This window comes from Cibotium barometz, chromosome 1 (assembly GCF_041138505.1).
Source record: "Cibotium barometz isolate CiBa-2024 chromosome 1, ASM4113850v1, whole genome shotgun sequence".
NCBI classification, from domain to species: Eukaryota; Viridiplantae; Streptophyta; class Polypodiopsida; order Cyatheales; family Cibotiaceae; genus Cibotium; species Cibotium barometz.
In genome coordinates, this window is record NC_141046.1 from 73,585,661 (window position 1) to 73,603,079 (window position 17,419).

Below are 17,419 nucleotides of genomic sequence, written 5' to 3' on the forward strand. Positions count from 1 at the left end.
CTCGTGGTATATTATAAATCCCATCATTTGATGAGGGAAAGACCCTAAAGACGCTCCCAAGTATTGAGCTTCAAAGGACAAACAAGAGGATCTTGGTCAGTTGGCCAAACCATAGAGAAAATCCTTGTAACTATGTTTTGGGCCCCCCAGGTCACTTACTCCTGAGGGCGGCCTAGTGGGAAAAGGCTTGGAACTATAAAAGCCAATTTCTCTTGTTTGTAACTCATTCTCCCATTTGTGCAATAGAAGTGGAGTGTTCTCTCTCTCCCTCTCTCTTGCAACTCTTATCTAGCATATGTGGTGTGCTTAGGGTTAGGGTTTGGGAGTGATTAGTGTTAATCACTTGTTTCATCTCTTTCTCTCTCTCTCTCTCTCTCTCTCTCTCTCTCTCTCTCTCTCTCTCTCTCTCTTGATTAGGCTAACAACGCGATCCTCTTCCGTGGAGATCCCACACGATCTTCGCAAAAGAGAGCTTGCATCACCCATTGGATTAGAGCAATCGCCTTGGTGTGACAATGAGTGCGGGAGGACGGCAGTGTGACGATCGGCTACGGTGGAGCTCTTGAGCCATGCTTGAGTTCAGCAGATAGGCAACTTCCCCCACGACACGGCTAGGGTAGGGTTTCCTTAACAAAGGGGCGGGAGAAAAGAATTTCTTATTTATATATATATTTTGTTGAGAGGGGAAGGTAGTGGGGGGAAGAAAGGATAGGGGAGGGCCTAATTTTCTTGATAGGGGGAGTGGCTTTGTGCCTGCAATGGGGTACAAGGGCATGCGTGTGAGGATGATATGGTATTATATAATGGTTTACAATGATGTGGATGTGTTTCTCTCAAGGGATTACACTTGTAAAGCAAACTTGTTTTAGTATTGGACATGGGGTCAATTGACATTGTTTTGGGTTGCGATTGGCTATCCACTCTTTTAAATTTCTCTATAAATTTGCAGGAAGGTTTCATGAGGTTTATGCATTGTAATGAAGCAACAACTTCGGGTGCACATGCACATGGACATGGGTCTAGGCACATGGACTTAAGAGATGCTTATACATGTGGGATTAGGGCACATGTGGCCTTGAGACTATAAAAGACACATGGCCTATGCTTTTTGTACTCTCTTGATATCTTTTTGCCACTTTTTGATATCTTTGACCTTTTGGTCCTTTGGATAATCTTGGAGCCTTTTGGCTTACATAGATTTAGGCTTATGGAAGGCTATTTCAATGCTCTTGGTGAGAGGCTAAAACACTTAGGCACTATGGATTTGTATGTGATTAGCATCTTAACTACATGCAAGATGTCATGATGATTGTTCCATATCTCAGCTTCATTTCAATTGGTATCAGAGCTCTTGGCTTTGATCTTGGTATTTTAATCATGAAGTAATTAGATCACTTAACCATTTTTAGATTTCTCTACTGATTTTGAACAGTCATTTCTTTGAGCGTTCTTGATCTTTGATTCTTGATTGGAGTTGATTAGACTAATCATTCTTATATTAGGGTTTTTGCAAATTGTGAACATTCATTTCTTTGAGTATTCTTAATCTTTTATCTCTTATTAGAGTTGATTAGGTTAATAACAGTTTACATTAGTTAAATTTTAACTTTATGTTAATTTTCTTCATTAACATTTACTTAATAATCTTGATTTAAAAACCTTAATCTTGAGTATAGATTTACACAGCCCCTTTGGCTAACCAGATGAAGTTGTATCTTATCTCAGGGCTGCAAGAATCCATCCCCGACTTGCTATCTTGGCTAAATCAGGAAACAATTGAAGGTAGCCACTTTTTCAAGGCAGCACGGACTGCTCGGCTTCAACTTCAAGCCGATTTGGCGGGCATGGCCACTATGCGGTGCTGTGATGCGGTGTCAGAGGGTGGTAGCAGCGCAGAGGTAGCGAAGTGGAGGCAGGGTGGAGGAGGTGTAGACGGGTGGGCAATACTGACAAGTGCGAAGGAGGAGGCAAAGGGGGGGCTTGCCTGCAGAAGGGAGCCTCAGGACTGTGGTCATATAGACCCCCCTCCCCTGGTTTTTATCAATGGTGGAAATCGGGCGTCACAGTCAGGGCAAACGAGGGTCACAGTCAGGGCCGTCCGATCTTGGCCACATGATAGCCTGCTGTCGCATCATCGGAGGCCTAATGATCGACGTGCTAGAGCATGAATGTGTGCGGGCGTGCTGGTAAGGTATATTGTCTTAGGACCACGACGACCCAATTTTGAATCCCACCTAGCCGAGTTTACAAATTAGCCTAAGTTTGCATTTCTGCCCGCCCAACTTTGCATTTTTGGCCTACTTTACAAAAATGCTTGAGTTTACAAAAATGCTCGAGTTTACAAAAAGGTGCCGGAGATCTAACAGCTCTCTTAACGGCCCCCTTGTTTGCCCTTCTTGTATGAGGCCAGGGTTTTCCGTCGTTGATCCCATGGTCTTTATGATCCCATGGGAGATAGTCATAAGTGCAGTAGGGGGAGTGTGGGGTTGCATCATGTGAATATGCAGGGAGAAGGGGGGATAGGATAGGTTGTCTCCTTTATTAAAAAAAACTTTCATTACATAATTCATCAAGTGGTTTTTGCTTTTGTTTTATTTTTTAAATAAATTAAAGATTTCATTAATTAACTGTGTATTTAATAAGAGTATTGTTATATATATATGTGTGTGTGTGTGTGTGTGTGTGTATGTATGTATATGTATATGTATGTATGTATGTATGTATACATATATATACATACATACATACATACATACATACATATATATGTATGTATGTATGTATGTATGTATGTGTATGTATGTATGTGTGTATGTATGTATATATGTATGTACATATATACATACATACACACATATATACATACATACATATATATATATATATATATATATATTGAATTCAAAAATTAAAAAGTAAAGGATATATATTTTAAAAAAGCAAAGGAGGGGGTCTTTTTTTAAATATATCCTTTGCTTTTTAATTTTACAATTCAATATACCAAAAAAATAGAGGGGAGGGTGGGGGCGAGGGAAGAATTTTTTGTTTATATATATATACATGCATACGTATGTGTATATATATATTGTTAAGTAGAAAAGAATGGGCAGGGGGAAAGATAAGGCTAGGTAAGGGTCCCTTTATGACTCCTCGGCTATGTGAGTAATCTGTCAAGATTGCTGAAAAAAGTACTCCACCCTATGCTTGGCTATGTGGCACCTTGTGACCTCCTCATATAGCCTCTGCCGCCCACCACTGGTCCCCCATCCTCACTCTCATCTGCTCCATCTCTACACTCATGTCCTCTACCTATGCAATTAGTCTCTTGACTACCTCTAAGATGATGCTAGCTCTGTAGAGTAGAATGTGCAGGTACCTACATGAAAGAGAAAACATGAATAAGATACATAGAAAAACTACACGAGACATTAACATACATGTAAGTAAACCAAAAAAAAAAAAGAAGATACCAACCTCGGTTAATAAAGGCACTATGTGTGAAAATAAATACACCACATGCTGGATGCTCTTGGTAGCAAGGTGTACATTGACCCTATCTGCGATTCAAGAGCCTTAAGAGTCGAAAGTGACACAAACGTTGTGTTTGCTCAATAACTTGTAGGGCCGGAGGGTCGCAGTCTACCTTACTTATCTAAGAGACCCCTGCCCACATCACCATCAAGACAAGTAGTAGTATAGTCCACCTCGAGTCCCAATTGTATATAACTGCTTCGCAAAGTATAAGGGAATCTGGCGATGTTGTGGCATCCTCCCATAACAGCTACATATCGGCTAATAATATTTGCTGCCATGGCTAGGTGGGAGCACTTGGAAATAAGAAGCGATTTCCCAGCCAACAGGTAGGACTCCTTGGCCATATCTAAATAGATCTAAAACTAAATCCCTAATGCAAGTTAGGTTGTCCACCTCGCAAGGTAGGACAAGCCATGTGAAACCTAAGTGGTACACTATGTCTATAACCAGTCATCTATAAACACGATGCTACCTAGGCTATAGGGAGGAGGACATCGCCTCAAGGTCTACCATGATGTGCAAAGTGGATGGTGTGTCAACCGCACTCGCACACGAACCATTGATAACTCGCGCGGTGAATTGGAGCTATGAGGCCCTCAATGGACTCACGTAAGTCAATGCTAAAGAGGATGATGAGGCCACCCCAATGAAACACTAGCCTAACTGTGAAAGGGATCAAATGTAATGAAGATTAGGGAAGTCCTAATAATGTGAATTAGGGAGAGAGGGAGCTCTAAGAGTGATGAGGGGGGGAAATTAGGGGGTTAGGGTTTGGATCCAAAGTACACATGTCACACTTCAATTGGTTCATTGTAACACACGTGTCATACATGTGTTGGAACCCACGTAACTTGTCTGAGTAATATGACAAATTAAAAAATTAAAAAATTTTGATTTTTTATTTCAATCAACACGTCGCCAATGTTGACACGTGTCCATACTAGATTGGGTTTCCATATAACTCAGTCGAGTTACATGGATAATTAAAATTTTCTTTTTTCCTTCATTATCTAGATTTACACATGTTAATCTCATCGGTTGTGTATCCATGTAACTCAGTCGAGTTACATGGTGGAAAATCAAAAAAATGAATTTCTTGATTTTCTATGGATTTCCATGTAACTCGACCGAGTTTCCTGTAACTCGATCAAGTTACATAGAAAATTTAAAACTTATTTTTCCTTCATCATCTAGATTTACACGTGTTGATCATTACTTGGGTATCCATTTAACTTGGTCGAGTTACATGGAAATTGAGAAATCGAATTTCTTGGATTTCCTATGGGTTTTCATGTAGCTCAGTTGAGTTACAGAGAAAATTTAAAATTTATTTTTCCTTCATTATTGAGATTTACAAGTGTTGATGTCCAACTGGGTATCCATGTAACTAAGTCAAGTTACGTGGAAAATTGAAAAATCAAAATTTTGGATTTTCTATGGATTTCCACATGTAACTCGATCGAGTTATGTAGACTTGGATAGTGACAGTGACTAAACCTAGAGTAGCTAGCCTAGCACTTACTTTTGTAGTCATTATATGATTCTTTTTTACTGTTGTCTGGTGCTAAGCCTAGAGTAGTTGTCTGGTGCTAGCCTAGCACTTACTTTTGTAGTCATTATATGATTCTTTTTTATTGTTGTCTGGTGCTAAGCCTAGAGTAGCTAGGCTAGCACCCTTATGTTGTAGTTTCATGATTTGTCCCATGTATTATTCTCTTATATTTTTACATCACCCTATTTTGGTTACATAGAAGGGTATCATTTCTCTCTCTCTCTCTCTCTCTCTCTCTCTCTCTCTCTCTCTCTCTCTCACACACACACACACACACACACACACACACCTACATAATGCACATGCATTCACACACACATGGAACCCCCTGATAAAATTGGGCCTTGACCTTGCATTCAAATGTGGTTCGATGGTGTGTAGAGGACAAGACACATCATAGACTTCAATCCCCCTCCATAGATGCTCGAGCTTATTTATGACTAGTTTGCGCAAGACTATGAAGACGTACTTTTCTCTCCCTCTCTCCACTTTGAGGTAGTGAGATTGCAATCCACATGGCATGGGACATGTGAAAACTCATCAAGTAGGTCAACTACTAGATGAATCGCAATCTGCATAGTATGTGAACACTCAGGTAGCCTAACTATTGGATGAATCCATCCTCAGCGGGGGCAATGAGCTTAGCTAAGGAAGTGATCTCTGTAGAAGTGCATCTTTGGTGGGAGCTCCAAAGGACCTGGTGTGATCCATGTGCGGTGGGTGTAGAGGCTAAGAAGATCTAATTGGATAACCCGATTGCTATACGATAGCCTTGTTTTAGGAATTTCCCATATTCCTAAATTCAATATATGATCTTTTGATGGCTAGAACTCAGGACTCAGGCAAAGCATGCTATTGCCTTTTCCCATAAGGTTTATGTTTCCTAATCATTGTTTGTGGGATTAATACTTTTACTTGTGATCCCATATGGTTTGAAACTTAATACCTTTTATAGAAGTATTTTTAAACTAATACTAGATGATGATAGCTTTGAGGCTTGAGGAATTTGCCATGTGGTTCATGAAGAAGAGCCTCCAAAGCTACCATTTTTCTCTCATTTTGCTTAACTAATCACTCTAGAAATCATGACTAATATATTATTAATGGGTTGCTTTAAAAGTGATTGGTGTTATTATGCGTATATTTATGGCTTGTCAAGTAGTTAATGGTTCCCTCTTATGTATAAATGAGTTGTAAGCAACATGGGACATTAGGTTATAGCTAGCACCTATGTTGATGGGCACTAGTTTTGTTCTAGACCAGTTTCTGTGATCATGCCTAGCCAAAGTCTAATAAGCTTTATCTCCTAGTCTTCCTCTTCTAGGTCAACAACTTGGGCCATGTTGATGGAGATGTGGCCGTTACACAACTTGTCTTGCCTAGCCTTAGCTTTGCACTGGGCCTCTCATTTAATTACAACCTCTTTTTATTTTTCCCTCTTTCTTTTGGTCAATGGCCTTTAGAGCATTTGCAATTAAAGGTCCATAGTAGCATCTAAGTTTGCTATCATTGAAGAATCCTTTCATCTCCACACCGTCAAGTGTTCTAATGCATGTGGATCCTTGAGGGGTGAGTTAATTGAGTTTTCACACTAGGAATGGTCCCGTTTCTTTGTACTTTAGCTTGCACTTTTGGTCCTTTGTGCTATACACAAGAATCATGTCCCCGACTACATCGATATCTATCTTTTAAGCTTCTCATCAAACCATTCCTTACATCTCAGCCTTTCGACAATCATACCGTAGATTGCACGCAGTCTAGCTTTTCCTAAACATTCAAGATCCAATAATCAATCGGTCACGATATTTCTTGTCAACCTTTCCTTGAATCCCCCTACCTATTTAAGGCATCATGCTCTATCTCAATTAAGGGGTCTCTCTTGGGGAAGATCATTAACCAAATGACGATCTCTTTAGCCCATTCTAGAATAATGGAGAGGTTGAATAGTCGAGCATCATGTAGTTTGTCCTCCACTCAGACCAATAGTTCTCCATTAAGGATGCATGATAAGTGGTTGGCATGCACATGCTATGAGCCCTTCTGCACGGTCAAAGTGAAATTAAATTCTAGCAAGATCAAAAGCCATCAAGTTATCCTTCCCGTAGTGCAAGGCTTATTGACCAAGTAAAGAAGTGCCTGATGGTCTATAGAAAACATGAATTTTTTTAAAAGATAATAATAGTATTTCTTTGTAGCATAGACCATTGACAGTCTTACAAAGGCTGAAGCGTGGAAGATAATGTCCCAATTGGGAGATCTTAGGATTGGGAGATCATCAAGGCTTGTGCAAAGTATGTCATCAACGTATAGCATGATGACCAAAAATTCATCTTTAGTCCTCTAAATATAAAGGGTACTGTTAGTAGGACTATTACAAAAACCTTGTGCAACTAAGTATCCATGCATCTTTTCATACTATGCTCTGGGAGCCTACTAAATACCATACAAAGCTTTTTTCAATCTGCATACTTTTGATTCCTGGCCTTTCTGAACAAAAACATAAGGCTGAGATACATAGAACTCCTCATGCAGATCCCTATTCAAAAAAGCAATTTTGATGTCCAATTGACATACATTCCAACCTTTATGGAATGATACTCCACATGGTAGTCATATGACATGTGGGTGCAAAAGTCTCACCATAATCAATTCCTTTTTCCTGTGCGCATAACCCTTTGCAAAACAAGCCTTGCTTTATATCGCTCGTCGACACTACCATTAGCTTTATGTTTAAGCTTGTAAATACATTTCCTGCCAATGGCCTTCTTGCCACATAAGGCAAATCACACAACTCCCAAAGTATCATTTTTTAGTAAAGCATCATATTCAAATTGTATAGCACTCACCCATTGTTTTGATTCCTTTTCTTTATCAAAGGAGGCATGTCCTCTTCATTACATAAACTTGCAATAAGAGCATGATTTGTGTCACCATGAGATGTGTGATGAGAACCTGCACGTATTTTGCTAGGCAAAGGAGTGGCCTATTTTCTATCACGTAGTGTTTGCACTAGCCATTTTGGTATACTTTTTGACTTCTCAATTTCCCTTCTTTCCTCATCTGCATCATCCACAGTTGCCTCATCAATAGGCTGATTTGTGGGCTAAAAAACATGCTGATTTTTAACCTGTGGGGCCTAATTTTCAGCATTCCTTTGAGTATCCAAATGCTTTATATCAGTATGTCCTGCATTGAACAATGGAAGGAGAGTGTCGAATAATACGAACATCCATTTTATTGTTTTTACACGAAGCAAGGGATGAATTGCATCTTCCACAAATCTAACATCTCTACTCACAAGAATCTGCTTGGTACCACCAAGATGATAGAGACAGTAAACTTTACTTTTCAAGCTATACCCCACAAAAATACATTTAACAATCTTATTCATCAAGCTCAGCTCGCTACAAATTTGCTCAAGCACAAGTACATAATCAAGACAACCAAAAATACATAAGTGAGCCATACAGAGCTTTCTACAATTCCAAGCTTTAAAAGGTATAATTGTATGCAAAGCCTTTGTAGGACACCTATTCAAAATATATGTTGCACGCATGACTACTTCTAGCTAGAAACCATGAGATAACTCCTGAATTTTGGCCATACAACATGCCATCTCCATGAGAGACTTTTTTTTTCATTCAGCTACACCATTTTGCTAAGGTGTGTAGGGCACAATACATTGGTGTTTTATCCCATGATCAGCCATGTATGTATGAAACTCCTTAGACATATACTCCCCCCCTTAATAGTATGTAGGGTACCAATCTTATATGTAGAAACATTTTCAACCATAGCAACAAAGTGCTAAATGCACATAAAAACCTCTCATTTCTGTTTCAATGGATATACCTAGGCATGTCTGGAATAATCATCAATGAATGTGACAAAATAGAGATAGAGGTCCCCCCCCCCAATAGATGGTGTCCTCATAGGAGCACATACATCACTATGTATTAGCTATAATTTTTGGACAACTCTAGCTGAACCATCTTTGGGAAATGATGATTGTTTCATTTTCCAAGAATATAGCCCTCACAAACATGTTTTATAGGGGATTCAAGATGTGGGCGCTCAGACACCATGTCATGCTTATGCAAACGCAACAAACTACTAAAGTTCAAGCGAGCAAAGTGTGCATGCCACAGCTTAGTATCACCCATTGTCTTTGTGGCAAAAACTGTACATACAACATGCTTTTACCTTTCATATAAATCTAGCCTGTAAAGGTCATGAGACAAAGTATGAGAAGCAACAATTGTATTGCCATCACTACAATCATGAACAATACATCTAGCATCCACAAATTGAAAAACTAAGCCATCTTTAGTAATTGCAGAGACAGATAATAAGTTCTTCTTGATCGTTGGTATATATAATACATCTAAGAGCGTGATTATTCCACCATTTATAGTAGTGAGAGAAAATTTACTGACTTCTTTTACATAATATGAGGAGTGTTTGCACATGTAACAATGTTTCCCTATGGTGCAAATTCAAGCGATAAGAACAAAATGCGATGACTAAGAAGTAATGTGCTTAGTAGCAGCACTGTCAAAATACTTAAAGTACTTGGGCACTTGCCTTAGATCTTTATCTTAATGTTTGACGAGCTCAGTCTTTGAGTTTCACTTCCTTCTCTACCTCAGCCTTGACCTTATTGATTGTTCCAATCTAATAAAGATTAGCTTGCTCAAAGCTCGTGGGCTCCTTGTTACTTTTCTAGACCACTATCTTGGTCTTAATAGTGACCTTGTTTAGGTAAGCTTCTTGTTGTTGGTGTAGGTTTTGTGTGGATATATGGCCTCAAGATAGAGAAGCTAGTGACGATCTATCTTCATGGGGCGAAAACACTTCTTAGTCTTTTTATGTAGTTTTCTCCCTCTTGGGGCGGGCAATGTAGAAGTTGATGCTTATGTGAGGAGGAGTCCTTGCTAGATGAGCTACTAGCTACTTCTTGCTTAAAGTCATCGTTAGCTCCCAAACAGGATGCTCTATAGGAAGGAGTCCCTCCTCTTGGCTTGAAGTCTGTTTGCTCCCAAACGAGATACCACAATGAGCAAGAATAGGGAGGTGATTTTTGTCCCATCCAATCATGTAAAATTTTTTTAGAGCTTTTATGGAAGAGTGTCCATGACAGCCAGGACATGGAACCAATCCTCAAAGTTGTTGGGCTCTGGGAGAGGTTCGTAATCTTGGTGCTCATCTTCACTATCCAATAACTTGTTGCGACATTTACATATGCTAATCGAAGCAATTTGGGACAGTTGTGCTAGACTCATTAGCGAGAATGCCCCATCCCATGGGATAAGTCTTCCTGATGTTCATGTTTATCTTCAAGGACTACCTTGCAAAGGTTGCAATTATTTTTGGCTTTTGATAGGTGCAAGACAGTTTGAGATTTGAGCTGTTGTGTATGCTCAATTTTAAAGGGCCATATTTGACACAAAAAGAGACATGGTTGGGATTTCTCCATTTTTTGGAGAAAGTTACAAATTAAAACGCAAGGCAAATTACATTGTATCCTCACCTTTGGCAGACATACCTAACTCTAAAGATAGGCAGTGATGCTTTTCTTTACGAGACTGATTACAAAAATTTGTGTTATACATATGTGCTATTGCTCTTTGAATAGACGAATTTTCCTTACTGAAAGGAAACTTTTAATTTAGCACTATGAAAAAAAATGCAACGTTGTGCTTCCAATGGTAAGCATCTTTTTAAATAAATGGATAACTAGTTGCTTTATAGACCATGTTTGTTATTTTCTTGATAATGAGAAAATGTTTAGGGGATGTTATTTTCTTGATAATGAGAACATGTTTAGAGGATGTTGATGCCATATTAGGCATGTGTTTATTTTAACGAGAACATGTTTAGAGGATGTTGATGCCATGTTAGGCATGTGCTTCTTTTCTTTTTAAATTAACAGATAATTTGTTTTTTATAAAGCCCTGCTTGTTAATTTCTTTAATTCCCTATGCAGTCCAACTAACTCTATAAATTCTAGTGTATGACTGTAGCAACTAGGGATTTGCCTCCACCATTTTTCTTTATTTCCAACAAGAAAAATTTGTGTGGATTCAGATTCTCAATCGACAATCTCTACCTTCTACCCTCAAGAATTCAATCTGCATAATCTGTACCGTTCTCTCTCTCTCTCTCTCTCTCTCTCTCTCTCTCTCTCTCTCTCTCTCGTTTGACATCAATCTCCTCTTACACGCCTTCTGCCACCATCGCTCCGTGTTTGTGCCACCATTGCTCCTTTGCCTTCCCCTACCTACTTCTCTTTCTCAACATGGCCTCAACGATCTCTCTCTTTCGTGCCATCACCATCTCTATTTCTCTTCCCCTGCTTCCTCTCTCCTATGTTTCTCTCCCTCTGTCTCGGCGTCTGCAAGTTTCTCTCCCTCTAATCACATGCCCAAACGGTTGCTTGAAATCTTACAGAATGCGCATTTAGGGGGCTTCATGACTTGTAGAGAGACCAGAAGCAACGGTTTTAATAGAAAAACATCAGTTATGTTTAGTAATGCTTCAAAAATTAAACCATAATTCACCAATGTTCTTCGATATATGTGCAAACTAATTAATTGATTTTACAATTTTCACTCATTATGAGGCATCTTTTGTATTGAAACCATCTAAAAAGACTAGTTTCATGTTATGTGCACACAAAGGCCAAAGGTTTCTACAAAAGAACTTTGTTGATGTCTTCAATAATTTTTAAGAAGGCTAGCCTACAGAGATATATTTCATATGTCAACCACCAAAATCAAATGAGCAACACACACAATATTTTAAAATGAGATGGGAAGCCCGTAGGACTTGGGGAAGGAGGATGTTAGAGGCACCGAAAGAGGTGAAGGACGTAAGAAGCAAAAAGAAGACCATGGTCGAGGAGGCGAAAGGCGATTGGTAAAAATGAAATGTTGAAGCAATAGGTAGGTTGTGTGGGTGAAGAATCGCCAAAGGCCTGAAGCATCTTCATGTACATGCAGAGTCCAAATTGGCTCAAGACGTATTTAGGCAACATGCAGTGCATTAAGGATGTATTACGCATGAAAGCTATTTCTCAAATATTTTACGTTTCAACCCTCCTCTAAAAAAAGGGCAAAAATCTACTGCATGTTATCTCATGGACCCTTTATGTGAAGGTTAGCAAGAGCCTATTAGGATTGCCTTGAGCGGGAGGAGCTCTCCCCAATAAATCATTTCTATATAAATCATTTTTTACAATAAGCAAGGCATAATTTTTAAGTTTGGCTCGCCTAGTGTGAAAGCTAGTCATTTGTATGTAAGTTATTTTTCATAATTAGACATGTTTGGGGCGTTCACTAGCTACATGGACACATACATGGCTGAATATTGTGCCAACTTTGAAGACGAGGAGGGGACTTGGGTGCCTGTGGATCTTATCAAGCATACCTACAAAGCATACTTGGGTGCTTGTGGATCTTATCAAGCATACCTACAAAGCGGACAAAAATTTCAGGTCCAGGCTTGCAAGATTCCTCAAAGGCCTTAGTAGCACATATCTAAGGGAGGAGGAAGAAGATAACCTGGTAGGTCTTGGAATGGGCAACATCGGCACAAGTTTTTTGAGGTGGGACATGACTCTTGCCCTCCTGATCTTGGAGGGAACAGAGAAAAGCAAGGGAAAGAGGAAGGCCACTCCTCCAAAGAAAGCCACACCTTATCTCTTGATCAAGGAAGCTGACCCAAAGGAGGAGATTGTCACCCCAATGCAAGAAGCATCTCTTGCACTTGTGACTCTGGCGGAAGAGCCGCAAGCTGAGGCTGTGAAATCAGACATCGAAGGGGACGATGTCATGGATGAAGTTCCAGAGCTCGAAGTGCGAACTCTACACCCCATCATAGTAGAAGGTGTAGAGTTCTTATTTTTGGATGACATCGCCCATGTCCTCGGGCTGCACCAGGATGAAACTCTCTCAGTCATTGCTATGTACGCGGGCATGCGAGACACACAACAGCCGTCCAAAGATGATGACATCCGCATTGACTTCAGTTTCGCAGATGTCACAAAGGTGCTTGCGCTCCCGGAAAATCATGCCTCAATAGAGTCCCTTGTGGCAGAGACTCTTGTACAAATATCCCAGTGCAAGGATTTCTACGAGAGTGTGCCAGAAACTATCTTTGCCCCTCACAAGCCGCTTGCCATTTCGGATTCCGTCAGCCTCGGGAGCATCAATATTAGTGATGCAGACCTTGCGGATCATGATGATGCCACTGAGGTAGTACACCTAATTTCTTCCCTCTTAATTTGTAATTTTTTGAAGTCAACTCATTCTTCTATCTACTTTGTAGACCGCAAGAGAAATGGACTGGTTTGCAAGCCGAAAGGGTGGAGCACGAAAGGAGGTGGAGGGGAAAGATGCTGCGCTATGGCACTACATCCCGAGCTTCAATGCCGAGATGCTTCGCGTGATTCACAACGACTTTTCAAATGACGCGCAAGCTGAATTTTTGAAGTGCAGAGCCCTAAGCGCCATCCTGTGTGAAGCCCCTATAGCCCAAAATGCCCATAAATGTATTCTTGTAAATAGGGAAGCAGCTATCTATAGCTTTGGTGATAAAAGTGCGGTGTCTTTCCTAGGATTTTGTGGCCTTAGCCTTGGACAAGGCATCACTGATGCCAAAGAGATAGCCGAACACATTGGTGACAAACCATTGGTAAAGACTCTCACCCATGAGGCTTTCACCAAGCTCATCAAGCGAGTTGGCTAATTCCAATGTACTCATTTGCCTTTTGTGAAAATCAAACAATTAATGACATCAAGATGTTTGTCGAGCTGATTTTAAGTTTTATCTTCTTGATGTGTTTATATGTTGTTGTCGTGTCGTGTCATAATGTTTCAATCAATTTTTGTGAACGCTCGTCTGCCACCACCCGTCCAACTTTGGCTCGACTCGACGGGTCGATTTCTCCCTACGTATGGCCCCAAAAGGGTAGATCAGATGTGCGGGGTGCGCCGAGGCCGACGGGGGGGGCCGGTGGTCGCGCCGTGGAACCTATGCGCCACGGAGCGACTGTAGCCTGTTTGACGGGGGGCCGGTGGTCGCGCCGTGGAACCTGTGCGCCACGGAGCGACTGTAGCCTGTTTGACCTGGGTGGAACCTGTGCGCCACGGAGCGACTGTAGCCTGTTTGACCAGGTCAAACAGGCTACAGTCGCTCCGTGGCGCACAGGTTCCACGGCGCGACCACCGGCCCCCCCCGTCGGCCCAGGTCAAACAGGCTACAGTCGCTCCGTGGCGCAGGTTCCACGGCACGACCACCGGCCCCCCCCCGTCAGCCTCGGCGCACCCCGCACATCTGATCTACCCTTTTGGGGCCATACGTAGGAGAAATCGGCCCGTCGAGTCGGAGCCAAAGTCGGACGGGTGGTGGTAGAAGAGCGTTCACATGAGGTCGAATGTACGTAGCGACAACAATTACATGCAAAAGACTACAATTACCTTGACAAGACGACAATCACTTGCAATAGAAAATAACTTTTTTGAAAATAGACATGGTTTTTCATTAATCAAATTGAGATTACAAAACACGGATTTGTTGCATTACAAAGACTTCTCCTATCTAGTGAAAGAGAGCGTCGTCTCCACGGATACGCCTAGCTAGACGAAGATCAGATGGCTTCAAAGTGACACGTTTTGCATGCACCATGCACAAAACCGCGTCTTGGAAAAGCGAAACCAAAATATCCTCGGCACCTTGTAGAGCGCCTAGTGCCGCCGCTTGCACACGATTGACATCCCGGCGCTGGTCGAGGATAATCTCTTTGACAAGACGCGCAAAAGGTGCCTTTGGAATAATTGGTGTGCAGGTCTTCTGATATTTGCGAATTTCTCTAAGGGCAACTATCCCTGGTCTCCACCTTTGCTTCTTCTGCGTTGTTGGGGGCGGTGGTGCTTGCGTGTGGCGAGTCCAAGCTGGCGTGTCATTTTTGAACTTTTGTCGCTGCTCTTGGAAGTTATCGGAAGGGGGTTCTGTGCGTTTAGGAATGGTTTTCCCCTTCTTAGCCTTTGCAAGTGTTGGAGTTTTCTTTGCCTTTGCAGATGGAGTCTTCTGAGCTGCTCTCTGCTCTGCCTCCTTCCTTACTTGCTCCTCTTCATCTTTCCTTTCTTTTTCCTCACGAAGCCTCCGTGCGTTTGCTGCCCTGGCTTCTCGTTCAAGCTTTTGTCTCTTATTTTCTACTTCCTCAGCTGAGAGTTTTCTCTTTCCTTTACCAAGTGCACGAGCCAAGACTCTGTCTAACATTGCATTGAGAATCCTATTACTCGGCAGGTGCTCCCTTTCTACTGTGTCTTCATTTCTCCTCTTTGTATATTCTGCTCGAAGACCTTGTATAGCCGCTTCCAAAATTGTGTCATCTTCGTATCCAGCCATTCGCAGGTCAGCAACAAATCCGCGAGCTTTTTTGTTAAGCCAATCCTCCTCCGCAGCAAAGAATGCTAATCTTCTCTCGTTGCTTGCGGCGGCCTAAGCTTCTTCTGCAGCCTTCTTATCTGCCTCCGCTTTCCTAACTGCCTCGTCTTCTTCCGCCTTCTTGGTAGCCTCATCCTCCTGTGCTTTCTTTGCTGCCTCATCCTCCTGTGCTTTCTTTGCTGCCTCATCATCCTCCTGTGTTCTGACGGTCTCTTCAACTTCTTTTCTTGCTCTCTCAGCTGCCTCCATGTCCTCTGCTTCTTTCTGTAATCTCTCCGCTTCTTGGCGTTCTTGGGCTTCTTGGGCCTCTCGCTCAAGCCTTACACGCTCAGCTCTATGTGGGTAAATGTTTGCGATTTCAGTTCTATGTGCCACCGCGGTAAGGGCCCAAGGTCTTTGAAAATGTCATCCTGCGTATTGGAGGGAGGATCATTTGGGGGCTCCATGTGCATGAGATATTAGTGCACGAGCGAGAGAGAGAGAAAGAGAGCGCGCGAGAGAGTCAAGGGGAGAGGAAGAGAGAGAGAGCTCACAAGTCAAGACTTTTAAAAATGACAATAAAACTCACTGATATTTATAGGGGGCCAAAATTACAAAAAAGTCAATTTACAATGAACGCGCCAAAAAGTGGCGAACAAGAATTATTGGGTGGGTAACCACACGCGGCCATTTCTTAGTCGACCACTGTGCCATTGCCTCGCTCTTTCACGTGCCACTGACGCATTGCACCCTTCTCTTTCACCTTGCATCTACCACCTTCATGATTTTGCGCCTCAAAGACAAATTTCCGGCTCGCTTTTGGGCCTTTCTCCCAGTAAGTGCACGGTAAAACCAATTGAACATTTCCTGAAACGCATTGCTGTGAACCTTGCCACTGCCATGACCCGTGTTCTTAAAATAGGCGGCCTTGGCTTGGTAATGTGATCGTTCCATGCCTTGGTTGCTCCAGAGTGCAAGAGACCCATATTCATCTAGAAAGAAGGAACTGTGCGCATAGAGAATATGCATGTAGTGTGTTATATGAGTTTCCCCCCAAGCATCGATCATTTCTTTTGTGAATCTGTCAATCAAAGTCTTGAATGTAGCTATCTCTGCTTCATCAAGATACGGGCGCTCAAGAAGCCTCATCATCTCATCACAAGCTTCCCACACATGTGCACGCTTCAATCCTAGTGTCACCTCATTGCCTCGATAGGTTATTACATCACAAATCTGCTTCCATAATTCAAAATGTGTATAGCTTTGAGCCTCACCATAGTTTGAGAGCAGGTGTCTTGCTTTTGCACCACCCATACATATCTTATTAGGGTTATCTTGGGTACTTGATGGGTTTTTGCGATCCTTAGAGAGGGTGACAGCACTACGTGAAGCCCCACGGATGATAAAACAACTTCAAGCTCTTGGATGCCCTATTCTCGCCGTGACTCTGGCTCCATGTTCCAAGCATAATTGATGTGGAGCATCAACAATTTGTCTAGAATTCTAAGTCTTGCGTGCAAGGTACACACATGTACTCGCGACAGTGGAATTGAAAGAATAGGGTTCCAAGTAGCATCCTCCTCTGCGCGAGATGGTGCCTTGCTTTGATTGCAGCTCATAATTCCATTGAGCCAGACGTGCATACCCTTCCCTTTTTGTAATTGATTTGAGCCCTTTGCACTTGCCTGCTTACGACCTTTCACCTTGGTTGCTTGTTTGGCCTTCCCCACTGCGACACTTGGCATCCTTGGATGACAACAAAAGATGCATGGAGACAAAGTTTTAGCACCACTTTTAGTTCCCAACATGCATTTGAGGGTCTTGAGATCACCACCAAGGTGCCACTCTATTTCAAAGTGACCAGTGCCAGGCACATGCAAGACTTCACCATTTGATTGCCTGTGT